Raw genomic sequence first — 19,327 nt, 5'->3', positions numbered from 1 at the left:
AACATTTTTACTTGCTTATTGGTTAAATTGCTTATATCACTTGACACAATTTGCTCTTTTACTTATTATATGTATTCACTTATCTGATGTTTTACTCACTCAACCTCGTGTTGACAAGACGTATTGTATTTATTACGCATATACATGTTACCGCATGATATGATTATCAAGATTTGTTTGAAGAAAACTTAGGGTGCATGTTAGAGAAGAAGATACAAGAATTGAATTTTGAATGTTTGTTTTATTTGTTTAATTATGAATTTTATGTACTTTGATTATTCGAATTTGTTGGCTTATTTAAATTGGAATAGTAGATACTAAAATTTTAATTTTTAAATGATAGCACCTTGAGAGCTGTGAGCAATCAGCTCACGCCCGACATTCCGTCTTAGGTTGGGGTGTGACAGGGTACTCCTCCACCAATCATGAAGTCTTGTTATGTTCCCCTTTAGTGGTGAAGTCGTGATTTTTTTCTATGTGTTCGGAATTTTTTATGCTTGATTTTTTTTTCCGACGTCAAAATTTTCAAGTCCGAACAAGTTGGGTTATGTAAAAACTTTATACATTAGGAGCTAGTCGCAATTGGATACATCATAGATCAAAAGGACAATGAAGGAGATGATTCGAGCCGAATGTATATTCTCATTTACATTGAAGAATGATTACATGGATTCATACATGCAAACATACATAAGGTTATACTCGATTCGCCACGACATGCACGTCGTGATGGCCTATTATCTAGAGAGAATCCGACAACATAACGATACTTATTGATGGACAGTGCTCGGATCTCTACTTATATTCGCTAGAATAAGCCTATTTATAGGTGCGCACACACACACACCGATACGCTTACAACACAAGTGTATGTGGCTTATCCCAGACGAATGACTTTCCATTCACTACAAACCTAAGCAAATGGCCTCACATATGATAACATACCCGTGTATGGGGCATGTTCTAGGCGAAAGGGCTTCCATACGCCTACAATTAGGTGTATGGCAAGTCTAGCTAAGCGTATGGCCCTATACAAACACACATTACAAGCGTATGACCATCCTTATTACATATAAATGCCTAAACTACCCTTATAACCTATTTGAACAACTATGGATAACAAATATTGCACTAACAAACTCCCCCTTTTCAGTTACTATCGAATGTTGAATATGAACTACAAATCATTAGTCACAATAAGTGTACTAACAGGTGGTTTAGGTTACATACATAAAACGCAAAATCATTATCATAACAAAAGTTTATCGTCAACTTTCATTACAGTACATATTCATTTTAAATAAAAAAGAATTACATGTTATAATTATTTCCTTCGATTTTTCATGTTTCAAAAACAATTCATAACATCTTGAATCACGAGTTCTAAAAAGAACTCATTTTCAGTATAACAAATGTAAGCGTCATTCATATGATCATCACCCATTCAATTATGTGAATCCGTATTCACGCGCTTTATTGAAGAAAAACAATTCTCAACCTTGTTAATTTTTACTCATAATAGATTTGGAAAACAAAATCAAAGATAGATGAATAATGGATGATGATTGATGATTTTGAAAATCAAGTCGAGTAGTCAAGTTTGCTTGTTGCATATTGCATGTGACATCGTTGGACGCTTGACGCCCAACAATGGCGTTGCCTTCTAGAGCATGTCCACATCAATGGCGGTGGGTATAAGTACCATCCTTCATAATTGTTTTCAAGCAATCACTGTTATTCGCATCGCCCACTTTCAATTCATTTGTTTATAACTTTATATAACTTAATGCTATATAAATTATATTGAAGGGTGAACCATTAGGTATCTTCTTTGTGCGGCATTTTTCACTTACACATTACTTACGTGACAAAACTTTCACTCTTTTACAGAACCAACTACGAATGTTCTAAGAGCATCTCCAACTCTCCGGTCCTTAGCCGATATGGCACACTGAGGTGAATGTGTTTTTGCTATGCTCTTAAAGAAAAAACTAAAGGTGACTTGTTAATTGTTATTTTAGGGTCGTGGATAAACATTACAAAGTGTATATAAATAATACCTTGACCCAAAGGGTAAAGAATCTTGTGATGAGTTGTGTACCTTTTGGATGCCAACGTGGCAAAGTTGAATTAGAAAGGTCACTGTATCCACGTAGGACAAAAACTGCCAGCTGGTGGAATAGCTGGACAGCAACAAATAATTGAGAGTACTAGTACTATAGCCCAGCCTGTCCCAAATAAATAGGTCATTGTAGGGATGCAGCATGTCACGTGTTCCATTTCCCATATAATCAATTATTATGACATCATCAATTTACATCCTTCAAGTTAGGCTAGTTTTATAATATAAAATTTTTAGTTATTGATAAATTATGGTTTATAAAGTTTTTAAATTTTTTTTATTCATAAAGGGGGGGGGGGGTTGATCACTCATCACACACCCCACCCAATCAAATGGTGCCATATCATCAACTCCAAATCCATCACATGTGATGGTTTTTTACTAAGGGTGGTGTGTGGTGTGATGGTTTGTGATGGTTTTTTTTAATAAATACTAAATTAAATAAAAAGAAAACAATATTTTACATTAACTAAAAAATAAAACAGGATTACATTAAACAAAGACAACTAAATTAAAAAAACCGACAAAAAAAAAACTTACGGCCCTTCCCAACCCCACTTGTCGCATATCTCGCTTTTTTGTTGAAGTAGGAGCGATTTAACGGGTTCATCAAGATGGTCGTGCGGTTGTAGAAGGAAAGTTAGATCGCCGTTTTTTTGTTTTTCATTCAAATGGTTGATATACGTCTCCTCACGCTTCATTTTTAAAATATGAGCCTCTTTCTTTCGCTCCTTCGTCTCGGCCATTTCCTCCATCTTAGCCAACTTGTATTCGGAGAAGTTTTCGGCCACCGCTTCCTTTCCAAGTCTTGACGGTTCCCCACTTTTCTTACGATTCGGCCGTGTGGGTGTGGATATGTCTTCGTCGGGATTGTCTTCGGGGTCTTCGTTTAAGTTCATGTTCGGCATGCTGCATGACAAGCCGCCGGTAGATGTCGTGTAGTCTCCGGACTCGGAAGTTTTTGATCTTTTTGAACAAGATCCTTTCTTCCTTGGAGCCGTTGGTCCGTTCAAATCGACCAACGGAATCGGTACCCACTTCGCGTGACGTCTCGCAATCTGCCACGCATCCAAGTGGGAAAATCCTTACATTTGTAAACTGAGACATATTCGCGCAAAGCGTTCGTTATCATAGTCGCCTCGCTCGCTCCGCTTTGTGGAGTTCGGGTCTACAAAACATTTAGAAAAAATATATTTATAACAAATTGTAAAAATAAAGTACTAGATTATAAAATAAATAAACTAAAATAGTTACCTCTTGGACTTAACAAGCGTTAAATTTTGACATTTTTCGATTCAAATCTCCCCACTTTCCAATCATTTGATCCTTGTTTCGTTCAGTTGCGCCGGAAAGTTGCGGGAAATGTTCTTTAATATGTTTCCATAACGCGTCTTTTTTTTGTTGGTTTGAGCGTTTTTTTGATTCGGAGCAATGTAAATAAGCCTTGGTCAAGGCGACCTCCTCATCGGCCAACCAACGCCGAGCACCTCTTTGATGCGGCTTCTCATCCTCGGATTCATCTTCATCCAAAGTTTGCACATCGTGACGAAAAGCACTTGCAAATTGATGTATAACATCGTTATTGTCTAGGGAATCGACGGACATTTGAGAGGTTGAGAGCCAAACAATTGAGACGGTTGAGAGCCAAACATTTGAGACGGTTGAGACGGTTGAGATCCAACAGTTTGAAAAGCATTATTTGGGTAATTTTGGGTAGAAAAAGGGGGATTAAAAGGTCGGTTTTGATACGATTGGTTTTGGGACGGTTGATAATAACGTTGTTGTTGGGAAGGTTGTTGTTGGTTTTGGGACGGTTGAAAAGGTTGGGGATAATAAGGTTGTTGTTCGGAAGGTTGGTTTGTGTCGGGTTCGTCTTGTAAGCGAAATCTCGTCGGTTCGCCTAGATTTTGTCGAACCTTTGGTCGGGGTTGGGTTTTCTTTGAACCCGACCCACATTTCTTAGAACCCTCCATTTGATATGTTAAAAATGGTGTGTGTAATAGAAGATTTTGAGTTGGATTTGTGTATGTTTTGAAGATATATTTATAATGTTTTTATTGTGTTTGGTTTTAATGTTTTTTTTTTATTTTTCAATTCCAACGGATAGATTGACCCCCCCTCCAACGGCTATTTTTCTTGGAAATTACCCCCACCAAGCGTGATGGCCATCACGCAAACTAACATATTTACGCATGACAAGGGGGCGGCGGCGGGGTTGAATGGGTCATCACGCGTGACGGGAAGGCCACCACGCACCGCCCCGTCCGCCCTAAAACAAAAATGTAATTTGAAAGAGTATGGGCACGATATAAGTTTTATACAAAGACATTGTTAATTTATTGATAACAATAATAACTACCAAAAATGCAAAATATAAGAAACTACTTTTATTGTATTTATTTTCTCAAAATATTGTATAGAGTAATAATAACAAAATTGGTGATGCAATAATATTGAGAGTATCGAAAAATAAAAGAAACTTTCAAATATATATAATGTTATATTTCTCGGATGTTTTTTCCACGTTTAGAAATTAGACCATGTGTAGTCGTAAAGCTCCACTACCAGGGGTTATGCGCCACGTGGCGTCCAGTCAGAGTTATGGTTTTATACAAAAACAGGCTGTAGTCATAACTCTCCACTACCAGGGGTTATGCGCCATGTGACGCCCAGTCATTATCAATTTTAATATAATCCAACGGCTCCAAATGGCCCCAACAGCTATTTTTTTGAATTTATGTGCCATTTCTTGTGTTTTGTATACAACGCAGCCAAAATAACATATCCTATAACGCAGGGGGGGGGGGGCGGTGTACCCCTCGCGTTTACGGTAAAAACGTTGGTGGCAACGTTGCCACTACACATGGTCTTAGAACCAAGACATAGAGATTATATGTATTGACGAAAAAAGTTTGTCTAATCATTTAACTATATTAGACGGATAAACTAAAAACTAAATCATGCTATACGTTTTCAATACGCAATTTGAACATTTAACTGACGGTCCAGCTATAAGGGACTTCTAATGGTTCAACAAAACTATGATTCAGCACAAAGTCTCATTATGCAAGTCTGAGGAATTGCCTTGGCGTTCTTGACTTCCTGTAGGAGTCCTGGACATGCACCACTCAACCGCTTACGAGTTTTGCAAACAATGTGCGTATGTAGGTGTTTAGTAAACCAAAGTTTATGAGTTAACAAAACATAGAGAATCCTTATAAGCCAATTTGAAGTTTGTTTATTATCATCCTATGAAGATTTGTTTATCATCCTATCCTATATGGAATAAGTTCTCACCTAATTCTTAGCTTGTTGCAAACGTTTTTAAAAGACAAGACAAAACATATTAATTTTTAATTACACATCATTATTTGTGCCTAAAACTCATTAAAACTCATTTTCCACTCATTTTCTAACCACTAATCCACATTAAAACTAGCAAGTCACAAATAAGGATCAATTTAATGACAAGCAATATGGTTGTTAACTAATTAATTGTCATATTCCTTTAAATATCTTTTCATTATAAATGATGAATATATTATAAACAATCTCAAGTAAGTGACATTTTTAGCTTTCATATTATACAAGATATAAGGAACTATTGAATTCTAGGTGATTTTTGTTAATTTTCTGACCTAATTCTGTAAATAACGAAGGGCAATATAGTGACATTGGTTGAATGCACATTACATACACTGACATGTTTTTTTTCTCTGACCCCATACCACTAAACTGACAGAACACTCCACAGATAGTTTGGTAGCTAACTGGGTCATGTTAAATGTTCAAGACCCAATGTTACCTTAATTGTTATTTAACAAGTAAAATTTCTATCTTGGTTTTAATAGGGATAACATTTCTCTCCTGCATGCCTTTGGAGTTTTGAGTAATCCAAACATCTCATAGATAGAAAGAAAGATAGAAATTTTTGAACGAATCGCACTTCTTCGTATACGTCAGTGGTCTATTGATGAGAAGGGGCTGGGGAAAGCTCGAACTCTATTCCTACACTAATGAGTTTGAGCGCAATTGAATTTCCTGTGGAGTATAACTCTGTTTGATTTATCTGAACCAGGGAGGTTTTAGTGTAAGTCGAAAAAAGTTTTGTTGAAATGAAATCATAATAAAAAGTTTGTACATTTTTTAAAACCATGAAAACTCAATTCTTGGTTGTTCTTTACCACTAATTCTAAATTTAATTGGCTTACTAAAGGCTAATAGTTTGACCCAACACCATTTTTTTGCTTTGAAAATTTAAACTCAACAACCTTAAATGTCTTACCAAACAGGATATAACAGGAAACAAACAAAAAATGATAGTTAAAGATATTCAGTTTCTTACTTGACTAGAAACAAGAACTCATATTATGGTTTTCTAACATAACTAACCGATTATTTGTACCTAATTTGGGTCCAATCTTATTTAAGGGCTTAAACCAAAATTTAAATTCGGGTTGTTTCTTAATTGGCGGTCAACAATAACTCATCAATAATCATGTCAGTTACCGGTTAAAACGGTTGTTAGTTATTTGGCTACCATTTGGGTCTGTTAATCAAAAAAAGACTGTTGTCGGGGTCGCGATAGTTTGAGAAAACCAATTAAACAAAAGAAAGCATGATAGAAACAGAAGGATTACATGTCATACATCGATATCTATTAAACAAAATGATTTTGTTCCACTGCTAAAGCAGTAATGCATATCAATATTCCAAACCAAAAGAGAACAATTTAATATGAAGTTGACTTTAACTACAAATTACAAATTGCATATGGTTGACTTTTTCTGTACAAAGTTGTTAAAGACGAAGACACTACAACGATATATTTTATAAATATTGTGATAAGCTAAACTAAATAAACAAATAAACACATAATTTTAACTGCAAATGGGTATACGTGTCAAAAAAATATACACCAGATATACCATAACTCCATAAGTCCATAACGCTTGTTTGTTTTAGAAAATTTATTTTTTAACACTAACGAAAAAAAATCAAGGATAATTAACATGTATTAGTTTGGAAAGAGTTTACTTATTCGTGTAGAAATATATATTTTTGAAAGTACAGGTTTTTCTAGAATATTGTCTTGGATTTAAAGCCGGATGTATGTATAGCGGAACAGAGTCAAGCATAGCCATTGATTTTTGAAATTTACATAGAACGGGTATAATTAAAATTTACACCAAACTTTTTCTAAATATTGAAGCCATGAATACTAGTTTATTACAATTGAAATTACATTCAAAACTAACCCAACTAAATAATCTAAATTTTGTTTTTTCCAACAAAGATTCAATAAAAAAACATTTTTAATGACCCTGTGAATCCGGTTCAAAATATTTAAGGCCCCGTCACTTCTTGAATTTGTGAAAATATAGTTACAACATTAACCAATTGAAGAAACACTAGTTGACCCACGGGTAGATTACGGATAATCTGGGGGTTAAATAGATGTTTTCCACGAGGGGTTAGATCCGGCAAAGATGGTTCTTCTGATAACCTGCAAAACAGACACCATGAGCTCGTCACTGAGAAGGGGGGGGGGTACCTCCTTGTGACCACCCTCCGGCGTGAGAATCAGACTAGATTGCTCTTGAATATAAGTGTATATTAAGAGATTGCTAGAGCAGATATCAGGTATAAGATATAAGATACAAGATGAGATGAGATGATCATACCATTTGGGGTATTTATAGCCGAAGGTAGGTTTCCAAGAAGGTATAGCCGGCTGAATAGTATTCCTGTTCTGCCAACTGTGGCCTACGCACGTGCCATGCTGGTAGTTGGTGGGTAGGCAGCGGCTGACAGTGACCAGGCCTGCTCTGTACTATTCCTTTTCCACCAACTGCAGGCTATGCACGTGGTATGGCAGGAGTTGGTGAGTAGGCAGCGGCTAATAGTGACATACAGTACAAGAGCATGCTGCTCGCCATACTGTTGTCAATGAGCTGTCGTATCTCTGGTCAGATCTTTTGCCCATACCTCGTCAGGTACAGTACAAAAGATCCTCCAGTATCGTACGGACTGGCTTATTTGGGCGGGAGTATTCCCCCTCCCGCCTTTGTGCGGGATTGTTCCCGGCTTTGCTCATTCCTTCTTCAGGTGACTACTGAATTATTTGAGAGCTAAGTGCCTTGTGCGTGTAGCCTTGCTGCGCGGGTGGCCTTCCCTGATGGCTTGTATCCGCAGCTGCGGGAACAGGCGGAGTACTTCACCATTGGGAGGCATTTCCTGCGGGAACAGCTTGCGTACTGCGCGTAAGGACGTCACGTCTCTGAGCATGGTGGGTCCTGCGGATCCAGTTGGTTTCCGCGCAGACGTCTCTCTTCAAGGTGAGTCCTGCGGGTCCAACTGGGCTTTGCTGGGACCTACCTCTTCAAGTCCCCCCAGTCCAATGTTCTTCTCATGAATGTTTAATAAGTGAGGTGAACTTTTGGGGGATTCTTCCCGCGGAAGTCCTAATGTCACTTGCAGAAATTCCCGACTTTCCTGCTTGATCTTTGGGTATGATGCGGGTAGGTTTGTAACCTCCTCGCAAGTCAGGAGCGTTGAGTCCCACTTGTGTAGATTCTCCATGAGGTTTTGGTAGTTTTGAACATAGTGATCAATTATGTTAAAACCACCAATTCCATCTTGGAGCTTCAAACAATGTAGTTCTCGACGTTCCTACTATGCGGGGATGTTATTCCCGTTTCCGCAAGCATTGCCTAGAAGATCATTCTTGGTTTCAATTCCCTGCGGAGCGCTAGGTATGTGAAGGGTTTTACCTTGACACTGTACCCGCACTCGTCTTACGGTTACTTTACTTCCAAGGTATTCCTGGCGTCAATTCCCTGCGGGTGCTTAGTATGTGAAGGGTTTTGCCTTGACACTGTACCCGCACCCGTCTTATGGTTACTTGGTTGCCGAGGTATTTTTGGCTTCAATTCCCTGCAGGTGCTAAGTATGTGAAGGGTTTTGCCTTAACACTGTACTCGCACCTGTCTTATAGTTACTTGGTTGCCAAGGTAAGGGGTATATTCCCGCTTACTTTTGAATCTTTTTGAAATTTCGAAATTCGAAGAGTTGGTGAAAGGATAAGAACAGTCCAAACTGTTGAAACGTCGTCCGACGGTTTCTTCTGACTGTGTTAGGACGTGCAAGAAGTTATGGTGACGTGACAGTACATGGTCATTCCAGACGCTTTTTCAGGCGCGTGGCCGCGAAATTAATGGCACGCGTCCTTTCAACAGCTGTTGCCAGCTTGCTCTTTGCCACGTGTCATAGTTTCATTGCACCTGCGATTTCTCTCTCTTCCGCATTAAATTCATCGCATTAATTGCGATGAGTATATAAAGGGGGAGTGGGTCCTTTGTAATTCACACTTTCACTCTTCTTGCAAACGATTTCAGGCGAATACTTTCTGCCAAGCACTCTCCTGAAATCATTCATTTACCTCCAAACCATGTCTTCTACTCACGATTTCGAAGCTGCTGCCGAGGAATCTGACGTGCACGTCGAGATTCCGTCGTCCACTTCTGATAAGGACGACAAGAGCACTGCTGGCGAGTGCCAGTGCGCTCTTCCTGCCGATCTTTTTCAGTACATCGTCCGGAAGTTCATGCTCGAGCCGTTCGAGCCTGAGTTTCCGGAGCTACACCAGACGGTGTACGATGCCCCGAAGGGCAAGATAGGGGTGTACGCTGCATTCTTCGTTTATGGGAATCTCAGGTTCCCATTGACGAAGTTTGTATACCGTGTCTTGGAGAGGCACGGTGTGCATCTGACGGAGGTACACCCGATGGCGATCGCCAAAATCCGCCACTTTGAGTGGGTGTGCCTCGTTCTGGGCGTGGAGCCCCATGTTGACCGGTTGATGACCTTCTACTCTTGGAGGTGCATCCAGGGGTGGTACACCTTGGTTAACCGGATCAAGGGGCTGAAGATCTGCGCAACCGAGCGCAGTCTTCGGTCGTGGAAGAGGGAGTTCTTTTATATCTCCGCTCGCGTCATCCCGATAGCGATGACGTTTAAGAATGGGAGAGCACTCCCCGCCCTTCACGCCCCAAACTATCAGGAGGCGGAATGGTTCGCCAAGATCTCCCGGATCCAGACTCCGGTGTACCGCTTTGCGGAGTCTGGGATGGTGATGCTTGGGATGAGCCGGGTGTGGAAGGAGGCGTCCCAAAATCCCATCGTCCTCGAATACGGTTTGAACTCTGTTCCTTACGGTATGCTCTGTATTCTTTGTTGATATAGGTTTTTCTTCTAACTGTTTCTTTTTTATTTCAGAGGGGAACGACTTGCAGTCTCTCCTGCAGCCGCGGGAGAGTGATGGTCCCGCTCGGGTGGGTACTCGTGCTCTAGATGAGAACGAGTTGCCCATCCTTGAACAGACGGCGGATCGGTTAGTGGAGGTCTACCCGCCAGGCCACGAGATCCTGAGCGCCAGGCGGCCAGGTAAGGAGTTATTCAACCCTCGACCTCTCAATGCTGAAACCTCTGCTGGAATTCCTCTAATCTTGTGTTCTGATGAGGAATCCGCAGATGGTCCTCCGTTGGTGCGGAAAAAGAAGGCTGTCGGCGGGAAGGGGAAGGCGAAGGTTGCCTCCACTGCCGATCCGGTGCATCGGTCTGATTCAGAGACCGAAAGCGAGGAGGTGGCGGGGAACCCTGGTGGTGATAAGACCACTGCTCCGGAGGCTGAGACGACCGTCACCTCCGAGCAGCCAAGGACAACGACGGTGAGCGGCGTGAAGAGGCTGGCTCCATCGGGTTCGTCCCCGCCTGTTCGCACTTTTAGGCTCAAGAAAACCCGTAAGTACAAACTTTACTTTAACTTCATATCTTTCCGCCATTATACTTATATCTTCTTTGTGCAGGCGTGGATGCTACCGCATTCCAGGGTGGAGCGGGGAGGAGCACCTCCGGACCCATGACGGTAGGCTTGGTCAACCTACCTGAGGCGATGACCCAGGCGGCTACGCCTGCTTCAGTTGGTTCAGTTGCTCACCCAGTTGAGCCAACTGTTCCAACTGTGATGACATCTCCGCCGGCTGTCAGTGCCATATTTTCCGAATCTGTTACTGAGCCGGCGGTGACTATTCCTGCGGGTACTTCCGCAGCGGCGACCACGGTTGTGAGTTCACCTCCGGTGAATTCACCTCCGTTGGTTTCTACCGCGGCGGCCTCCATGCCTCCGACGTCGGCAGCTACGGCCGATCATTCAGGTATGCTTGGGGCTTCTCACCAACCTCTGCCTCCTTCCCATATGCCTGATCTCTTGGATGGATTTCCCTTGGGTTCAGTTGATGGGTTTGGCGGCTATCGGCCTGTTGTCGACCCTACAGGTGCGTAGGGTTCTTTTGGCCTTTTTTATATATATATATATATCATCTTTTCCTAACTGCTTTTTGTTTTTTGCAGTGTCGGATTCCAATGAAGTGTATGTTCCACGATGGAACATCCGCCGAGGAACAACCCTTCGCACGCCTGTGGAGTGCGTGGAGGGGGCTCGACACGCAGCTCCCAGCGGTGCGTTGGGGGAAGCAATGGCTAGCTACCAGGAGGGTAGGCTAACCAATGAGCTTCGGATTCTCCTGGCCCGGATGCAGCCGCGCGTCGAGCTGCTTTGTCGTGAAAACGACAAGTTAAAAGCAGCTCGTATTCAAGAAGTAGCTCAGGCGCGGGCTGTCTGGGAGGAGAACAAGAGGCTTATCGCAGTGGCTGCGGAAAAGGAGAAGGCCTTCAAGGCCCTCGAGGTTGAAGTTCAGGCCCAGCTCGAGGCCCGTTCTAAGGCTGCCCAAGCTGTTAACGAACAGCTTCGGCTGGCTAAGGAAACTGCACGGAACGCAACCGAGAGGGCCACCAAGGCTGAAGCTGTTGCTGAGCCTCTACGCCTCGAGAATGAGGAACTTAAAGCCAAACTAGAGGCGCTCCAACAGGCTCATGATGCCTTGGCGATGGAAGACGCCAAGAAGCTCCAAGAGATCTTGGACCAGAGGGGGGTGCTTGACCACACTGAGCGGAAGCTAAAGGGCGTTGAAGAGGTTGCGGCTAAAGAAGTGTTGCTTGCCAACCTCAACAAAAGTGAAGCCGAACACGCCCGTAACCAAGCTCAAGCTGCCCTCCAGGAGGCTCTGGTTGCCAAGGAATGGCTTCTTCGAGAGGCGTTGTCTCAGGTATGTTTAATTTCATTATATCTTTACGCTTTTCTTTATAAATAGAAAAGGTTTTGATACTTGTATTTTTTCTTGTAGATTGTGCATCGAGTCTTCATGGCTCATCATACGATGATGCCATGAGCGCAGCCCTCAACGCTTCTCACGAGGATGGGGAAAAGGCCGGCTTCCTGCTTGGTCTAGGGTTCGTTGAGAAAGGCATCCCGCCTTCCAACTTCCCTTTATATGATGTTGATACTGAAGCTGTATATGACCAAGCAGTGAATCAGTATGCCGCCTTCCCGCATCTGGTGGTGGAGAAGGTGAACAAAGTTGCTGCTGCTGATGATGGGCTAGCCATTCTAAAGACCTTCCTTGAACCGCCACATCCAACTGATGGTGCGGGTACAAGTGGGTTTGGAGGGAGTGGTCCTGAAGCTTGAACCTTAAGATCCCTTCCCACTGTTATGATAGGTTTAGCTTGTATAGATTTATATTCTTGTAGGCGGGTAGTTACCCGGCCATTCTTGTAATGAATTATTATGAAATATAAATCTTTGTGCGGGTAAGACCGCTACTTTCACTGGATGACTTGCTTTATAAACGTTATATGACTTGCTCATGCATACTTTAGTTTAGATTAGCAATTTTCCAAGTGTTTAGAATAAGTTAACCTTTGAACGTGGTAGATAATAGGTTGAAGTTTTGCTTCCTCCTTCGTGATTGTGCGGGTAGGACCGTCACTTGCACTTGGATGGCTAAACTTTACCTATATCTGACCTGCGTGGAGGTTTTCCTCATCTTTTTGTTAGAAATTTTCTAAGTGTTTAGAATAAGTTAACCTTTGAACGTGGTAGATAATAGGTTGAAGTTTTGCTTCCCCCTTCGTGATTGTGCGGGTGAAACCGTCACTTGCACTTGGTAGGATGGCTAAACTTCACCTATATCTGACCTGCGTGGAAGTTTTCCTCATCCTTCTGTTAGAAATTTTCTAAGTGTTTAGAATAAGTTAACCTTTGAACCTGGTAGATAATAGGTTGAAGTTTTGCTTCCCCCTTCGTGATTGTGCGGGTGAAACCGTCACTTGCACTTGGTAGGATGGCTAAACTTCACCTATATCTGACCTGCGTGGAAGTTTTCCTCATCCTTCTGTTAGAAATTTTCTAAGTATTTTGAATAGGGTAACCGTTCGACGCGTGGTTGTCAATAGGTTAGTTCGGTTTCTTCTATCATGATTTGTGCGGTTAAGACCGGCACTTTCATTTAGTGGGATCACCAAACTTTACCTATGACTGACCTGCGTGAAGGTTTGCCGTTTTTTGGGTTTATGCGGGTTTTGCCGCCTTCCCCACGCAACGACTTTCCACGTAATTATGCGGTGAATACCGGCATATCAGTGTTGAATAAATTAACCGTTCGACGCGCGGTTGTTAATAGGTTAGTGTTCAGTTTCCTCTATCATGATTCGTGCGGATAGACCGGCACTTTCATTTAGTGGGATGACTGAACTTTACCTTTAACTGACCTGCGTGAAGGTTTGCCGTTTTTTGGGTTTATGCGGGTTTTGCCGCCTTCCCCACGCAACGACTTTCACACTTATGTATGCGGTGAAGACCGGCATATCCGTGTGGAAAGTTCATAAGTATAAATGTAAAATCATCAGCGTCAATGTGATAAGGAGAATCATTTCCATTAGAAGTGGCTCTGGGCCTTTTCTTTACAAATTTGGAATTGATCTACATGCAAACTGTGTAATTGAGCTCCCTTCCATGTTGTTGGGATGGGAGTGCCATCGAGCCGATATACACCTGGTTCGGGATCTCGTTGTTTACGCAGTATGTAGTCTCCAACATTGAAGCTGCAATTTTATTCGTGCTTTCCCCAACTGGGGTTCTACACGCATCAGCCTGCTCAGCGTTCGTTACGCCACGAGGTGCGCGAGCGTCCCATCTCTGACAAATGCTTCGACGATGTCCTTTACGTCTGTGCATTCTTCAGTGTCGTGGCCTTTTGTCCTGTGAAAGTCACAGTATTTGCTCCGATCAGCATTGTGACGATGTCGGATTATTGGAGCCTTTGGCCATGGGAGCTCCTCAGTGGCGAATATCTCGGTGACGCTTTTGGTGAGTGGCGTCCATCTGGAGTTCTGGTTGGACTGTACGTTATCCCTTCCGCCTAACCGATGTTGCAAGCCGGATGAGGTGTCAAAGTTTACCCTTGACTGCCAAATGCCTAGCTTCCGCTTTTGGTTTAGTCGGGCGGTAAGGACGTTGTCTTCTCTTGTTTTCTGGGTGTAGAGGTTTGTGCTCTGGGGGAGATCTCTACCCAGTTGCTTCTCCGTTTCCGCAAAGCGTTTAGCTGCTGTCATGATGGCATCCCATGTGGATGGCATGCCGTCTTTACCCGTTAAGGTGCGGATGAGCTCTGGGTCGTTCGCGCCCTGGATAAAAGCAGCGCGAACAAGATCTTCGCTAATATTACCCAGACTTAGCTTCTTTGAGTTGAAGCGAGTGATGAAGTCTGGCAAAGATTCATCTTTTTCTCGAATGCATTTGAGGATTGTCCATTGCTCCTCGGTATACTTTCTTTGTTGGCTGAAGTGTTGGCTAAACTTCTGCTGGAAGTCTTCCCAATCGTAGATGTGGTGGACCGGTAGACGATCGAACCACGCTCTAGCTGCCCCAACAAGCGTCATTTGGAACATGTAACACCACGTAGGTTCCGTCCAACTACTGACGGTTGCCCCCCCTATGAACGTGTTCAAATGATCGTCTGGATCAGATATACCATCGTAAGTGCCGATGTTGGACATCTGTTTGGCACTTTTCGGGACGATTGCTTCCGCAATGTCCCTTGCAAATTTGGACGTTCCCGCCTTTGCAGCAGTTGGTGTAAATGTTTTGGAGAAGTCACGTGGGTTTCCACCCGCGTTTTTTGGTTTGAAGGTTTCTCCAAAACGCTTTCTCGGTTGGGAGTCCGTTTCCTTACGCTTCCCTTTCGCCCTATGACGAGGGTTTGCGTCACTATCGGATTCCTCCGAATCATCATCAAAGTACTCTACGAATTCATCAGCCTGTTGGAGTAAACGTAAGCGTTCATCCAACTCAGCTTGGAATTCTTTTTGACGTGCTTCCGCCCACGCTTTAACTTCATCGAGTATTTGGCGGGGGAGCCTCGTTCGTTGTCTCTCTAACTGGGTATCGGTGATTCCCAGTGAGCGATTATTTACTGCACTTGCCCCAGCTTGGGTAACTGGGGTAGTGTTCGTAAAATTTACTGCACTTGCCTCGGCTTGGGTGACCGGGGTAGTGTTCGTAAAAACTGTGTAGTCGCCGGTATTCCCCCCAGTAGCTGGGGTTGTGGTTACCGGGGTTTCTTTAATCATCTTTCCAGAAGTTTGAAAAAACTGAAAAGAAATGAAGTTCTAGCTTTTGTCCCACGGATGGCGCCAATGAAGAAACACTAGTTGACCCACGGGCAGATTACGGATAATCTGGGGGTTAAATAGATGTTTCCCACGAGGGGTTAGATCCGGCAAAGATGGTTCTTCTGATAACCTGCAAAACAGACACCGTGAGCTCGTCACTGAGAAGGGGGGGTACCTCCTTGTGACCACCCTCCGGCGTGAGAATCAGACTAGATTGCTCTTGAATATAAGTGTATATTAAGAGATTGCTAGAGCAGATATCAGGTATAGGATATAAGATACAAGATGAGATGAGATGATCATACCATTTGGGGTATTTATAGCCGAAGGTAGGTTTCCAAGAAGGTATAGCCGGCTGAATAGTATTCCTGTTCTACCAACTGTGGCCTACGCACGTGCCATGCTGGTAGTTGGTGGGTAGGCAGCGGCTGACAGTGACCAGGCCTGCTCTGTACTATTCCTTTTCCACCAACTGCAGGCTATGCACGTGGTATGGCAGGAGTTGGTGAGTAGGCAGCGGCTAATAGTGACATACAGTACAAGAGCATGCTGCTCGCCATACTGTTGTCAATGAGCTGTCGTATCTCTGGTCAGATCTTTTGCCCATACCTCGTCAGGTACAGTACAAAGATCCTCCAGTATCGTACGGACTGGCTTATTTGGGCGGGAGTATTCCCCCTCCCGCCTTTGTGCGGGATTGTTCCCGGCTTTGCTCATTCCTTCTTCAGGTGACTACTGAATTATTTGAGAGCTAAGTGCCTTGTGCGTGTAGCCTTGCTGCGCGGGTGGCCTTCCCTGATGGCTTGTATCCGCAGCTGCGGGAACAGGCGGAGTACTTCACCATTGGGAGGCATTTCCTGCGGGAACAGCTTGCATACTGCGCGTAAGGACGTCACGTCTCTGAGCATGGTGGGTCCTGCGGATCCAGTTGGTTTCCGCGCAGACGTCTCTCTTCAAGGTGAGTCCTGCGGGTCCAACTGGGCTTTGCTGGGACCTACCTCTTCACCAATTATCATGACTTGCACTTTTAGGGTGGGGATGGTTTACCCACTCACCCAAAGTAATCGCTCAATCAACTAATAGGACAATGCACCTTAAAATAACAAAAAAAACCACTCAACAATCAAAACTACTCGATTTGGGAGGGGGGGGGGGGGGGGGGGAGGTTGTTTGGGTGTACCAAAGCATTTACTCAACAATTAACAACAAAGGATATAAGATAATCATCTCAAGTCAACTAAAACTATCCCAGCCAGTTGCGCTAGTCGGACGGTGGGTTGAAGACTAGTGATTAATCGGAATTAATGGGAATATACTTTAATGTATAATTTTTAGTTTTATATATACACGCACGTATTTTTATATGTAATTTTCATTTTTATACATACACAAATTTTGGCTTGAAATTGGCTGGAATCTCACTGGAAACCGTTGATTTGACTGGAATCTAGCCGGAAACAGCTGATTTTGGCAATCTTGCTGAAAATCACCGATTTTTGCCAAAACCTCATCAAAAAAAGCCGACTAAGTCCGATTAATCTTAATTTTGTCCGGATTTGACCATTGACTGATGAATTGGCCGATTAGCCCAAAAATAATTAGTGTAGTGGAGACTATCGATTAATCAGCGTATACTCGAGATTTTTGCAACACTAATCCCAGCTACACTGCATTGAGTTCATCTGAGTACTTATACTCGATCCCAACTATCTAGCTAGCTACTCGATTAACCCGGGATTGTTTCCCCATCTAACTGGTTACTCGGTGGTGGTACTCGACTAGGCCGAGTACTCGACCCCGTCCACCCTTAGAAGGTTTACTCATCGTTATATTAAGTTAATGAATGAAATGCACATCAATCAAGTGAATCTTCAAACTCATTAGTCATTAATATATGAATCGGATATCTTGGTGTAAAAGATTCTCTTTTTATCAAAACTATACTACTGCTTTATACATTTTAAGTTAAATTAATGCTATTTAAGGACGAATGGATTGTTCCTTTTACCAAAAGACCAAAAGGGCAACCGTTTCATCATCATTTACATTTACCATTTGGTAACCACCAAATGCTATTTGGACACTGTAAGTTTTCATTGTTCGAATTCGATCTCAGGTTTTACTATAGTGAGCTTTCAGGCGACTGATTTTCCTTAGAATATAAGATGGTGGGCTTAGGCTGGCTAACATTGTATGCGATCCCGAATGTATAAAATGTCTTTTATCATTGGATTACTGACTTTATTAGTTTAAGTTAAAAAAATAAAAATAAAAATAAAAACCAACAAATGGATTGCAAGTATAAAGAGTTAATGGCCATTTTCGTCCTTGTGGTTTGCTATTTTCGCCACTTCGGTCAAAAGTTTGAAATTTTGTCAGTTTCGTCCTCATAGTTTTAAATATTAGCCAATTACGTCACATCCGTCTAACGGCATCCAGCTATGCCGTTAGTTTAAGGGTATTTTTGTCTTTCTCCTTTTTATTTTGAGTTATTGGTCATTTTAGTCCCTGTGGTTTGATATTTTTGTCACTTCAGTCCAAAGTTTGAAAATTTGTCAATTTAATGTTTAGTTTAATTCAGTTTTATTATAATAATAATTATTATTATTTTTGTCTATAACCCCGAAGAGCATAATTCAATCCCAAAACCATCGAGCAACCTCCAATACATGTATGCATTTACTCTGTTGACACCATTAATCATACCCCTTCGTATTTAGTTTCTAGACATTTCCTAAATCCCCCCCCCCCAATGGTGGAATTCAGTGGTCAAGGTCATTCCCTGAAACCGAATTGTACATAAAAAACTAAAAATCGTTTCTTTGATTAATGTATAATACTTGATTTCGACCACCATTTTTGTTACGATATGTTAAATCTCTGAACCCTAACTATTATGCATTAATCAAAGAAATGATTTTTAGTTTTTTTTCGTACAATTTGGTTTCAGGAAATTGCTTTGACCATTTTACCACTGAATTCCACCATGGGAAAGAGTTTAGGAACCGTCTAGACAGTAAATACGATGGGAGGGGGTATAATTAATGTTGTCGACAGATTAAATACATACATGTTGTTGTTTTGGTTGATGCTTGATGGTTATGGGCTTGGATTATGCTCTTTAGGGTTATAGACAAAAAAAATAAAATAAAAATCTGAATTAAACTAAATATTAAATTGACAAATTTCAAACTTTGGACTGAAGTGCCAAAAATATCAAACCACAGTGACTAAAATGACCATTAACTCAAAATAAAAAGGAAAAGGACAAAAATATCCTTAAACTAACGGCATAGCTGGATGCCGTTAGACGGATGAGACGTAATTGGCTAATATTTAAAACTACGAGGACGAAATTGACAAAATTTCAAACTTTAGACTGAAGTGGCGAAAGTAACAAACCACAGGACGAAAATGGTCATTAACTCAAGTATAAAATATAAGTCTAAACTAAGATTCAAACTACCTATACAAAAGTAGCTCCATAACCCCCTACCCCCCCCCCCCCCTTCACTTCACACAATCACACCTATATATAAAACTGACACAAATTTATGACTTAGCAAACATCTTCACTCATTTCTTCATCCATGGCTCCATACCCTTTCATTCAATTCTCTGTAAAACATCATA

Source organism: Bidens hawaiensis, unplaced genomic scaffold (assembly GCF_021521415.1).
Source record: "Bidens hawaiensis isolate Kalapana, Puna unplaced genomic scaffold, B.hawaiensis_p1.1 tig00014901_1, whole genome shotgun sequence".
NCBI classification, from domain to species: domain Eukaryota; kingdom Viridiplantae; phylum Streptophyta; class Magnoliopsida; order Asterales; family Asteraceae; genus Bidens; species Bidens hawaiensis.
The sequence above is the reverse complement of the archived record's forward strand: the minus strand, read 5'-3'. Positions refer to the sequence as shown.